Genomic DNA, 13,359 nt, shown 5'->3' with positions numbered 1-13,359 from the left:
TCTTCTCTCATCTCTTTTCTCTCCCTGTCTCTTTCGCTCATCTCTCTTCTCTCTGTCTCTTTCATCTCTCTCTGTCTCTCTCGATCATCTCTCTTCTCTCTATGTCTCTCTCGCTCATCTCTCTTCTCTCTATCTCTCTCTCTCTCGTTCATCTCTCTTCTCTCTCTGTCTCTTTTTCTCTCTCTCTATCTCTTTATCTTTTTGTCCCTCTCTCTCTTCTCTTTCTCTTTCTCTCTCTCTGCCACTATGTTCGCATTGCGCACTCTCTCCCTTCTGTCTTCTCTATTTACTGAGCTCCCTCTCGATTTATCTATCCACTACAAGAAAATGCACTTTTAGCGACCACTTTGTCTCTCTTTCGCTCATCACTCTGTCTTTCTCTCTCTCTCTCTCTCTCTTTCTCTCCTCTATGTGTCTCTCACTCATTTCTCTCTCTCTCACCACCCATCTCCTTTACCACCTCCACCACTACTGCAAACGTCATTCCACTACCACCATTACTATCACTGTCGCCACTTCACCTCTACGACTACCATTACTACTACCATTGCCACCACTACCACTACTGCCACTACTACTACCATCACCTCTCCTTCACCCTTACCACTTCATCTACTCTACCACTACCACAACTTCACCACTAATCTCCTTCGCCACCACCGCCACCACCACCACCACCACCACCACCACCATCATCTCTTATCCACCACCTTCACCACTACTGCCACTACTACTACCATTACCTCTCATTCACCCTTGCCACTTCATCTACTCTACCACTACCACAACTTCACCACTAATCTCCTTCGCCACCGCCGCCACCGCCGCCACCACCACTTTCACCACTACTGCCACTACTACTACCATTACCTCTCCTTCACCCTTGCCACTTCATCTACTCTACCACTACCACAACTTCACCACTAATCTCCTTCGCTGCCGCTACCACCGCCACCGCCACCACCATCTCTTATCTACTACCTTCTCCACTACTGCCATTCCCTCTCATCTACAAAAAAAAAAAATTTATTAACTACAAAAAATATATATTTTAACAAAAAATAAATTTTTTTGACAACGGCAACCCCGTCTCCAAAAAAAAAAAAAATTAAATGACATTATTTTATTATTTAAATTTCATTTCTGACCAAAAAAAAAATTTATTTTTTATTCCCGCCCTTTTTTGTTTTTCATTCCCGCTCCCTTCCCCACCTTTTTTTTCCCATTCGCGCTCATCACCCCCTCCAAACAAAAAATCCCCAATCTCAAACCCAAAAATCCCTAATCTCTTCTTACGCCCCCTCTCTCGATCGACGGTGAGCGGCGGAGGAGCAGCCGAAAGGGCAAACGAGCCCTAGCCGTTCGCCATTGCACAGCTCGCACTCTCTCTCTCTCTCTCTCTCTCTCTCTCTCTCTCTGTTTTATCCAGGTAACATTCTCTTCTGTCATTCCACTATTTCCTCTTGCCATTGACTTTTATCAGCTGAAAAATGTTCACTCGTTGTGTTGAATCCGAATACATGTCTCTGCAATGAAAATAATTTTTTTGTTGTTCCTCCTCTAATATGTTGAAACCAGGTATTTGCAAATATACGAAAAATATCGTCACAGAGACACGATTTATTAAAACCCTAGATTATATATATTAGGCTGTATGTATATATATAGATTTGCATTTACACAGACATTGCACCAACACTTACACTTGTTCTGGAAAATATGGTGCGAGGGAGATTCACAGTGTAATTGGCAGATTATTTATCATTGTTCTTATTGTTTGTTCATTTTGTTATTATTTTTTTTAACTGATTGATACAACACGCATACCAGTTGTTAAAAATATTAAACATTTTACGGTGCACAAAAAGTCAGTCGTTAAAAATATTACACTTTTTACGGCACACAAAAAGTCAATCATTAAAAAATATACTTTTCATGATGCACATGTACTAACTGTTAAAAATATTTTACTTTTTACGACATGAAATTCCTGTCGTGAATAATATGACCAAAATAAAAATAGGCGCCAAAAGTAAAATACTCTGGCACCAAATGTAAAATGAAATAATCTTCGAATTGGCGTAGTTGTCTCTCTCTACACTAATGCTAAAAGCTCAGTGATCTGCAGAAGTTACTACTACTCTCTACTCCACCACACTCTTCCATTTCAAATCCTAAATCTCTGCTCCTCCACCACACTTCCATTTTAAACCCTTAAATCATATTCTCACTCTCTCTCACTTTCTCCTCCAATTTCTCTCTCTATAACCCACAACGGCCATGGCTCTTCTCTCCCCCAATTCATCGATCCAGAGCTACCATGGAGACTAGCAAAAGGCGAGAGCTAGTTTTCAGAGACTTCCATTACCTTTTACCCGTTCCAAACTCACTCAACACTCATCACGGTTACCCCTCTTCCTATTCCCTTCTTCAGATCTAATTTTTGTGTACCCTTTTGTTGTTTTCTTGTTGTGTTTTTGATTTTGGGTTTTTTGTGTTTAGATGGATCAGTATCAGAGGGTAGAGAAACCGTGGCCAAAGACGCCGATTAAGAATGAGATTTGTATAACCACTTAGGGAAGGATGAGGAACTACATTATTTATGCTACCACTCTGTTTAAGGTCTCTCTCTCTCTCTCTCTCTCTCTCTCTCTCTCTCTCTCTCTCACACACACACACACATACACACACACACACACATGGAAAAATTAGGGTTTTGATTGAGCAAATAAAAAATTAGAATTGTGTTTCAGGTTGTGAAATTATTATTATTATTTTTTTGTTTTTAAATTTCTTGAATGCGAGTTGGGGAAAATATCTGAATCTGAATTGGAAAAATTAAAACCTGAATGTGAAATTAGGTTCTTGGGTTGAACACATTTTTTTTTAAATACAAATTTGTTGAATCTAAAGAAATTGGGTTCTATTACGAATCATCTTCCGGCAATAGGAATCATAAATGCACAAACCATCATATAGAATGAAAGTGAAACACAGCACACAGGGAAATCTTGAAAGACAAACACAGTTGTGACAGCAGTGTTGCAGTAATTTAGAATGTAGAACTATATTCCATTGTATACAGATGAAAGGTGCTATATGTAATGATAGTTTATGTTAATTTTGTGAAGAAAAAAAAAGGCAACAGTTTCATTTAGTTTGGTGAGCACACAATTTAAAAATTACACTGTTGTTTCATAATTTTTAACCAGAAACATGACCCACATACTAAGAACCTTAGTGTATGACCTGACAAACACCGACAATTTTTTCATCTTTCCCCAGAAATCAAGGTTAAGTGGCCAAACCAGGTAACCACTTGGCTTACACTGGCAGTGGTATAAGGTAGACAAAATGGAAGCTTGGAACTTCCAAGTTTTGCTGAAATTTTTTAACCTTATTCTAATGATATCCTTTAACTAAAGAATGGAAGACAACAGGACATCTTTCATCTTAGAAATTTGCTAAAACATAAAAAGGCAAAGCATTTATATTGCTTTCTTTTACGCCTCAGAAAGAAAATTTGAAGCATAATATTGCCTTAACAATTCCAATGTGAAAAGATGACAAACTTGTTCCTGATAATTTCCAATATGGCACATATACATATAAACCCAATCAAATAGCTCTATAATAATTCCTGTATTCCTGTATAAAATTGTCAAATAGTCCAATACAACCGAGCTGTCTTCAAGAAAGTACCAGCTCAATAATGTCGTGCTTCTCCTTCAACCATAGACTATTCTTCAAACTTTGCCAATGGGCTTCCTTTCTCATTTGAGATTCAGGTGCAGATTTTTCTTTTTAATTTTATTTTTGAAACAAAAAAGAAAACACAGATGGCTGTGGAAACTTCTTCAAAAATAGAATTGTCAAGATCCAATAAAGCTTTATAGAACGTTATTAACTAATTTAAGTTATGCACTCAAGAAGTGGGTAATTGCTTTGTTACTTGTCAAAAGGGAGTTTGATCATAAACAAAAGGCAAGGTCCCTTTTAGGAAACCGCATTAATGGTTCAATTCCAAAGGAAATCAAATCAGAGACATTACTACTCTTGAGGAGCTGTAAGTCATGGATACTGTTCTGTCTACTGGACTAATAAATGAAGCCTGACCTTGATTTTAACGTGAACTATCTTATACAGGGTCTTGGAAGATAATCAGCTCGGAGGACCTCTTCATCAAAACCTTGGAAATTTGAGTTGCATGAGAAGGCTGTAAGAAAGTTCTTTCTTTTTGTTTTAAACTTAATACTTTCTTCTAAAGTATACACTTGAATATACCGAATTACATGGTGGTGCTATCATTGCCAAAGCTTCTTATCTAAAATGCTTTTCTGGTTGGAGATAGAGTATTAATGTGTTGAAAAATAGCTGTGTGATCAGGAAGGGTTTCGTATGCATGATCCTGTCCAGCTGTGACCTTGAAATATTGGATGAGAAGTGCCATGAGAACTTGCTTTTTTAACTTCCCAGTACTGTTTCCATAAGGCTTTTTTTTTTTTTTTTTTATTTTTATTATAAAAAAAATTGTGATCTTTTTAAGCTACATTGAAAGAGAGCATGGCTATTTTGAATTTAAAAGCATCGTGATTATTGTTGATGCATTTCTTGCCTTGTCCAACATTCAATCATTGTGTCTATCAATATATAGAGTAATGCTATACAAACAAAAAATTCATATATAATGATGTGACTCATTGTAGACCTTTCACTTCAAAACAAAACACCATTGAAGATGGATTTATTTATAATAATGGCATTGCCATATCATTCTTATCAAGTTTTTTGTATGAATTTTATGTATGTTTATAATTGTCCCAATATATATGGTAGTCTTTGTCTGAGATTGCAGTGTCAAACATCTCTTACATGCATTGAACATTGTCTTTTGGGTATCTTTGTATGTTGAGTTGAGTGCGACAAAATGATGTTAACATTGCCACTACTGGTGCTATCGTTCTCATGTTGTTTCAAGGGAATTTATAATGGATAGTTTTCTACAGCTTTCTTTCTGCCAACAATTTTACTGGAACAATTTCAGACACATTCAGCAAATTGAAGAACTTGACAGATTTGTAAGTGGTAATTATTTTGACATTTATTAGTCTTGAATTTTAGTAAATCTAAAACTTCTTCAACTAATTGCAGTAGGATAGATGGGAGTGTACTATCTGGGAAGATACCTGATCTGATTGGGAAATGGACAAAAATTAAAACACTGTGAGTATCATTAGTAGTTCCATGCATTAGCAATCTTTTCCCTGCCTATGGAATTCTAACAAGCTTTCTCTTAATTTTTTAATTTTACCTAAGGACATCTCAAATAATTGTTAAATAATCTATTTCAGGCACATGCAAGGCACATCCATGGATGGCCCCATTCCTTCTACCATATCCCAGCTGAAAAACATAACCGAGTTGTGAGGACTTATTTACATTTGTAATTACTTTTATCATATTTAGTAAATTGCCTAATTACTGGTCCAATCCCAGATTACATTGGTGAATTGGCTGCACTTAAAACATTATAAGTTATTCTAATCAGTATTCTTACTGGGATGCATGGTTTATATTTTTTTTAATCGAATGCTGATTTGATATCTCCAAACAGACTAAACAGAGAAATGCCAAATTTATGCTTGTAATCTGGAATGAAGTGGTTGCACTAGATGTTTCACTTGGCATGTTACATTATATGTGATCATTGTAGTGAAGGATAAATAGTTACAACATCAAAGCCAAAGAATCTGTAAATGATGTGATGTCTTGTTTCTTCTTCAAATAATAAAAAATAAATATTTTATAGGCTTGTCAATACCCTTGGAACCCCCAAGGACACCCCACAGCTCCGTGAGAAATTGTGAGTGCCATCTCTCTACTTTCATGATCTTCGGGGGGGGGGGGGAGGGGGGTGCCCGATTAAGCAATTGGGTCAAGTTGGTTTTGTTACAGATATGAATTAAGAGTTTTGAATAAGGATTTATGGTTGTTTTGGGAATTGACTCTCTTAGTAGTTTTTGGGTATTTACGAAAAGCTCTTCTTTTTTTTTTTTGTGGCTAAAATTGCAACTTCCCAAAATAGCCTTAATAGATGATGAGTTTGACTTAGTGGGTTAGAAATTTTGGTTATGATGATTAGAAGACTGAACTGGAAGGGGATGATGATAAGCAAATTGGATTGAGTAGTAAAAAAATTGATCTCAGTAAGTAATCTGGTTTGGACAAGTTATGGTATTGATGCAGTAATAGATCCTTGCCATTAGGGCTCAATTCTTGTATGGAATATGCCTAGTTGATGAAACATAGAAAATGTAATTTGACAGATGCTAACTGTTCCCATACTAGGACTGTGAGCGAGGAGGGTTTATTGTGATTCTATGGGTTGAGTTTGGTGAGAACCTAGACTTGACTTTCTACTGTTTATTTGCAGGTTTTCAGCTGGTCTATTTTAGGGGAATTTTTTATTTGAAGGTTGAGTGATTGAGGCGTATGTTGTTGTATAGTTTTTTCTCTTTCAGTAGTTGACTGCTTGGTGTGAGTTGAGTGTTGTCTGTGGGTTGATTGATATTAGCCAGTTTTATGTGAGTCTTGCAGTTATCTATTGTTGAATTGTCCTATTAATATGTTGATTGCTTGGCTCTCTTAGGATCATTTAACAGAATGATGACCTGGAGCAAGTAATCCATTTTGATGGATCTTGTCCCAATTGTTGATTGTTGAAGCTCTTGTTTTTGCTGCTGGTTGTATATGTCACTGTGTTGAAGAGTTGGCTGTTTGTATGCTGGTTCTTTTCTGTTACCTTTGGTGTTGCCTGGTTGCTGGTTCCTGCTGGTGTTGCTGTGTTCTTTGCTGTTGCCTTTTTTGGGTTTTGTTCTGGTTTTTGTTATTTTGGATCTTTTTAGTGGTTAAGTTGTGCCTAGGTTATGTTGTTCTAAGGGTTTTTGTTTGCCTTGTTCTTGCCCCTCATTTGCTTCTTGCTTATGTGTTGTTTGAACATGATGGTTCTTTTTCTAGTGTGTTCTTCTTTTTTTTTTTTTTTTTTTTTTTGTTGGTTGCTGTGTCCCTGTATAGTTGGTTAGCTCTTGGGGTATACCCCTTGTAGTTTTTTTTGTTGTTTAATTTATGACTTATTCATCAAAAAAAAAAAAAAACAATTAGATATGGCAAATTCAGCTCAAGGCACCAGAAGCTTATATATATTGGTTGTCGGCTGTATTCCTTTCTACGGTTCTACAAAGAGTGGTCTTGTTAATGCTGGTAGATTGTAAGAATATTGGAAAAGCTGGCAAATTATGCTCACGTCAAGTGTTGTGTTATTCTTTACTCGATTGATAATGTTTGTTAAATCACATTATTGCTTATTGCTGCTGCTCTCCAGGCTAAAGTTGTTCCTCAGCAAGTATTACCCGTTTGAAAAACTTAAATAGGCAAACCATTGATGTTCTGGCTGCGAGACTCTACTTCTATTACTCTCTTAGTTATGAGCTCACTGGTGATCTTGCTGAAATTCGGAGGTGAGTACTCTCCATTAATATCAATTCCTTACTTTTATTTGAAATCATTTGTATGTCCTTGCATCTGAGAGAAATGCACAAGTACGTATTTAACAAAATAAATAGGAAGAAGGAACAAGATTAGAGAGGAATTAGTTGATGGCATGATAGTGGTCTCTTATCTTTGATATAATATAACTGATTAGAGAGGAATTAGTTGAGCTCACTCATCAATAAACAGGTAAATGGGAAGGCTCCACACAATTTTTTACTCACACCACTCAACCCACATTTAGTAACCTCACAATACTCATGCTCTGTATCTCCTTGCACCTGCAAAACAGATTCCACTTAATATAGACAAAAGTGTTAGTAAAAACCCACATATATATGGTCTCATAACACTCAACCCACATTTTTAGTGAACCTAAATTCTTCACATCCAACAAATCCTACAAAAGAACAGACATTAATAGAAATAAAACACTCCATATGAACTCTCATCACTCGATCCTTAGTTTAGAGAACTCACAACCCTGAACAATGAACCACTCAATATACACTCACAGCCACTCAACCCACACAACACAGAAACACCTCAATATGTGAGGATACTTCTTGGAAGCCTCCAAGAATTAAGGAACCACTCATCATTATTTGATCTTTTGACATTTGAAAGAGCCATAGCTCTGCATCTAATCATTTGAAAGAGCCAGAGGTTTGTGACTCATGTATGGCCCTACGAGTTCATGAATTCAAGATTTAGCTTAACCAAGTAGCATGAAATACCATAGAGCTGAGGGACAGTGATTTACAGGTCTTGGTGTAGCTTATTGACCTAGTGTCATATGCGCATGGCTTAGGAACAATTTAAGTGGCTTCTTTTGTCTCAATCTTATCTTCATTACTTTAATTCCTTTTCTTTATTTTTGTTAATATGTATATATATATATATATTATAATTTTTTTTCCAGGAGTTATTCTGTTTCCAGAGGCTACCCTTCCTCTAAGAGCTATACAACCTAACTTTATAGCTGCTATTGAAAGAGCTTTGTGCCAAGTTGATACTCCTTATACCATCGGCGTGGTTTGTGAAGTCATTGACAGCTCATAGTTATTTTCTCTGTGCCTAGGATTTGTTTCACTAGCCTTTTATCTCAAAGTAGCATTATTTGTAAAATTTTGTTCAGGTTCATAGGGATCCTGATAATGGGAGGATGAGGTTTGCAACCGTTGGGACGACTGCAGAGGTATGAGTCAAGAACCTGCCACTCAGGTCTTTTACTGCTTACTACTTATTTATTTTTATGTTATAAAGTTTTATGACTTTTAAGTGGGCATATTTAATTTAGAACAAAATTTTAGCACCTCTAAAGTATTGACAACATCAAACTTAGTCTAGTTAGATGCTTATCAAATGTTAGACTCAATCCAAGATGCAAGGTGTATTTATTCATATGTATTTCTTTTAATATCTAATTAGCAGTCAAATGGACAATGATTATTAAGTATCAAAGTAGAATCCCTGTGCTGAATTATGTTATTTCACAGAGGAGTTATATACCTTCTGTTGCAAAAACTTGCTCCTTTTGTAAAATATTGTGTTGGTTTACAATTCAATGTTTGTTATTGCGGTTTGCTATGTAGAGTGCATGATTATATGCTGTCATTTTTTTAAGTATGTCAAGACTCAGGAGCATTGTCTTATGCTGTCATTTTTTTAAGCATTGTCAAGACTCAGGAGCATAGTTTTACTCTTTACGAAATGGAACATACTTTCACTCTTGACAGCATGTCTGATTGAATTGATATGATTTGTTAATTGAGATTAGGAGATTGTTGGTGTTAGTGTTTCATACTAGGAAGCTTTTCGGGTAGTTCAAGAGGTGAGAATTAGCTATTTCTTGAGGACAACAAGTAGAGCTGATGTTATTTTGCTTTTTTGGGTTGAACTATTGGCAGTTTTATGTGTTTGGGTTGTTCAATTTTCTGTTAAAATTATTAGAGCAACTGATGACTGTAGTGCTCTGTTCGACTTTAGTCTCACCACACAACTTCCAATCTTTTTCTTCATCACTGTATATATATATTGAAAGTACCCAGTTTCATTTTTCCTTTTTAACTTCGAGATATTAGCTATACAGGTTGCATATGTTTGATTGTTTGCTTTCAAATGCTTTATTTTTATTTTTATTTTTATTTTTATTTTTTTCATTTCCTTTTGTTTTTGTTTTTGTTTTTGAAGTAAATATTGCGATTATTGAATATATAAAAATTTCATGGAGCTTTTTTGATATGTCAATAGAGATGCTTCGTCTCTGTAATTTCTTCATTTTTATAGAATCTTTATTGCTCATGAATGCTTGATCTACACAAAATGTGATTCAAATGCATGAAAATCGTAACTTTCTTATAGATTAGCAGTTCAAGCTCTTTAGTTTTGATGATTTTATTGTGTGTTGTTTAATGATTTTTATTTTTATATTTTTTCCCATTTTCTTGAGTGTAGAAGACAGTTTGAAAATTTATAGCACTCCAATTATTTGTTCTAAAGCCTAAAAAGAGACTCATTGATGACTTTGGTTTATCAAAATAACTTGTTTTAATTTTGAAACTATACCCTTATTTGGTCTGTGTTGTTCTCAGTTTTCGATTTGTCGATTTGATTGGCTAATGGTGATATTTGTTTGTAACAGGGGAATTTAGTGCTGTTCCAGGAAAAAAAACCTGAACCTTGTACTGCTTTTTATTCTTCTTACCAGTATAGGTAACTCATGTTCATTGAATGATAAATTTTAATGAAAGAATGCATTTTCAAAATTTTGGCATATTTATGAAGGGCTGCAGGCTAGGGTTGCCTAATTGTTAAGTGTTTTTATATGGGACACGGACATTCAACACACCACAGATATTTGAAATGTACTCAAAGTATTTGCACAATCAACATTCAATTGTATTTCTTTTGTAGAACATTAAATATTTGAGATGGATAGAGCCTCTTAAATTAAGTTGTTGGTTATAGTAAAATTTATGTTGAACTTGCAATTTCTATGGGTAAAGTGACATTTTGTTTTTACATGCTTCATGTCATGGTAGAGGTATTTAATGTTAAGACATTTGAAGGGGTGTGATTAGTGGGACTTTATCTTTTGTAAAACTAAAACAATCTCTACAAATAGTTAGTTTATTCATATGATTCTAGTGGTTTCTGAATTAATTTGTATTTTTATTTTTCAGGTTAAAAATTTCTTGGAGAGATGCAAAATATGGTCAAAGAATTCATGGACTTAGTTTTTCAAGTTTTTTTTTTTATTTTTTAATATAAGTAAGCACAGTTTAAAATTTTTTATTTAATTCCTTTGTATATACTTTTGAACATATTGAATTTTCATTTATGAAATATATAACGTTATTCTATTGAATATGTGGTTATATGACGTTATTCCATTGAACATGTGGTTGTGATTCAAAGTATAGTATATAGTGTGTATTACATTTTTGAAATGTGCGTACAAAAATAATATTGATTATTCTTCAAATATGTCGAATCTTTTTAGTAATTAATCACACTTAAAAGATGTGATGTAAATGTTATTAATCACACTTAAAAGATGTGATCTAAAGTTTATTATCACATGTTTTATTAGTTTTTAATCATACTTAAAAGATGTGATCTAAATGTTTTTAATCACACTTAAAAGATGTGATATAAATGTTATTAATCACACTTAAAAGATGTGATCTAAAGTTTATTATCACAGGTTTTAAATGTTATTAATCACACTTAAAAGATGTGATCTAAAGTTTATTATCACAGGTTTTATTAGTTTTTAATCACACTTAAAAGATGTGATCTAAATGTTTTTAATCACACTTAAAAGATGTGATCTAAATATTATTAATCACACTTAAAATGTGTGATCTAAATGTTTTTAATCACACTTAAAAGGTGTGATCTAAATGTTATTAATCACACTTAAAATTTGTGATTAAAAATGACCCCTTTTAATCACACTCTCAAAGATCACACTTTAATAAAACTTAAAAGGTGTGAGTAAATAACAAACATCACACAAAAAAAGTGTGATCTTTATCTGTTTTTGTAGTAGTGACCTAGTACTCCAAGCCAAAAAGGTAAACGAGTTAGCGAAAGATGCATGTTCCTAACTTATTCGATTATGGCTAATGCAACACACACATTATGTATTTTATAGGGTCAGCTATGAGCGTGACATATGATTTCATTCAAGACATGCAATAGAGCACATATTCAAGAAATGAATTTAGACTATTTGATATCGGGTTAGCATGATGAGCCAAACCTTATATGCATGCAAGACAAATGGATGCAAAACATAAAGATGCTAATTTGAAAATTAATGTTCTATACTACCCATCATAAGCAAATAAATAAAAGGGAGAAAGATGTGGGTTTGAAAGACATACACATCATTACAACATTTGATCCCTCACGCAGAAGGGTGCGAATCAATGTCCGAAAATCCGAATTAGACTAATTATTACGAAGTCGAAGCGAATGAGTAGAATAGGCTAAGCTAATTAACTAGCTAATCTATGCTATTACAACGAATAACCAAGATTGTTACCCAAGATAAATAAACTAACTCCCTAGACTAATTAATTACAACAATTATAAAAGGACAATAATAATTACAACACGTTAATGATGAGATAAATTACAATAAGCAATATTAAATTAATTAATTGCAATAATCATAATAGAAGTGAGGATGAGCAAGAATTGCATGCATGCACATGTATGGTGCTCAACAACAGTTTTGTCTGCCCCAAGCTTGCCCTGTTTTACCTTAGCCACTTCTCTCTATTTTCTGCAAAAATACACTGCTGAACAAACTTTGAGGGTCGGCCGGCCCTTAATGAAGCCCGGCCGTGCCTCAATTTTGTGCAACTCTCTGTTTTGTGTTCTGAAGTGAAACAAGTGCAGATAGAGTTGTTCAAGCTCTGTTTGTCCCTTTCATCCTTCTCTATCATGGGAAAGCCTCGAGAGAAGGTTGAAATTGATTTCAAAGCCATCAATTAGCAAATTGATTGCTTGATGATCTCGGATATAATTTTAGACAAAAATCAATGAAATGCAATGAATATGACCACCCCTCCCTCTTATCATGGAATGAACTCAAAGAGGGTGGTAGAGACGCTTCAAGAATCATCAAAACGCCAAGAATTAGCGCATGATTACTCATTGACTCGATAAACTTGGCATTACGTTCGACCAAATCTAAACAATTTAAGCCATTTTCTTTATGTGCGTTGATCCAATTTTAAACCAATTTGTTTAGTCATTGTCATTCATGAGTCCATTTGTCCATGGTGATGTTAAAGTCCACTAAACAAGAAGTAACATCAAATGAAAGATTCTTCTAAAACATAAGAGAGGGACTATACCGTTTGACAATGAATCTCCGAAAAGATTAAGCCATTAAGTAGAAGTCTCTGTTACATGTTTTGAGCAACCTCAATCGGTTGAAATCATTCTTAAGAATGAAAGAGATAAATGATTAGATGATTTGTTAGAGTGAGACTCTTAACATGAAAAGTAAGTGAAGGAAAGCTTGGAACAACATGCAACAAGTTATATATGCCAATTCATGAGACAACAACTAAACTAAACAAAGCATGAATTATTTAAATAACTTAGAACAACCGCAAACAGATGAAAAATAGTGGCTAAAAATGCATGAAAAAAGCCTAAAAAGCTAAACAACAAAGAAAAGAATCAAGGCTAGTAAGCAAGAACAAGGAGGGGTGGCTAACCCCTTTACTTTTAAAACCTCAAAGCATGATTTTATCCCTTTTTTAACTCTAAGAATCAGTGTATTTC

At 34.5% G+C, this 13,359-nt stretch overlaps 1 long non-coding RNA gene across 1 annotated transcript; it reads left to right on the top strand.

Annotated features, from left to right (window-relative positions):
• Positions 1-4,556: 4,556 nt before the first annotated feature.
• LOC145795471 (uncharacterized) lies at positions 4,557-5,603 on the top strand. The gene is made up of 2 exons (XR_014336464.1): positions 4,557-5,085; positions 5,352-5,603. It is a non-coding gene; the product is annotated as an uncharacterized LOC145795471 (long non-coding RNA).
• Positions 5,604-13,359: the final 7,756 nt, after the last annotated feature.

Source organism: Camellia sinensis, chromosome 7 (assembly GCF_055761805.1).
Source record: "Camellia sinensis isolate YWXY chromosome 7, ASM5576180v1, whole genome shotgun sequence".
NCBI lineage: Eukaryota > Viridiplantae > Streptophyta > Magnoliopsida > Ericales > Theaceae > Camellia > Camellia sinensis.
The sequence above is the reverse complement of the archived record's forward strand: the minus strand, read 5'-3'. Positions and strand labels throughout refer to the sequence as shown.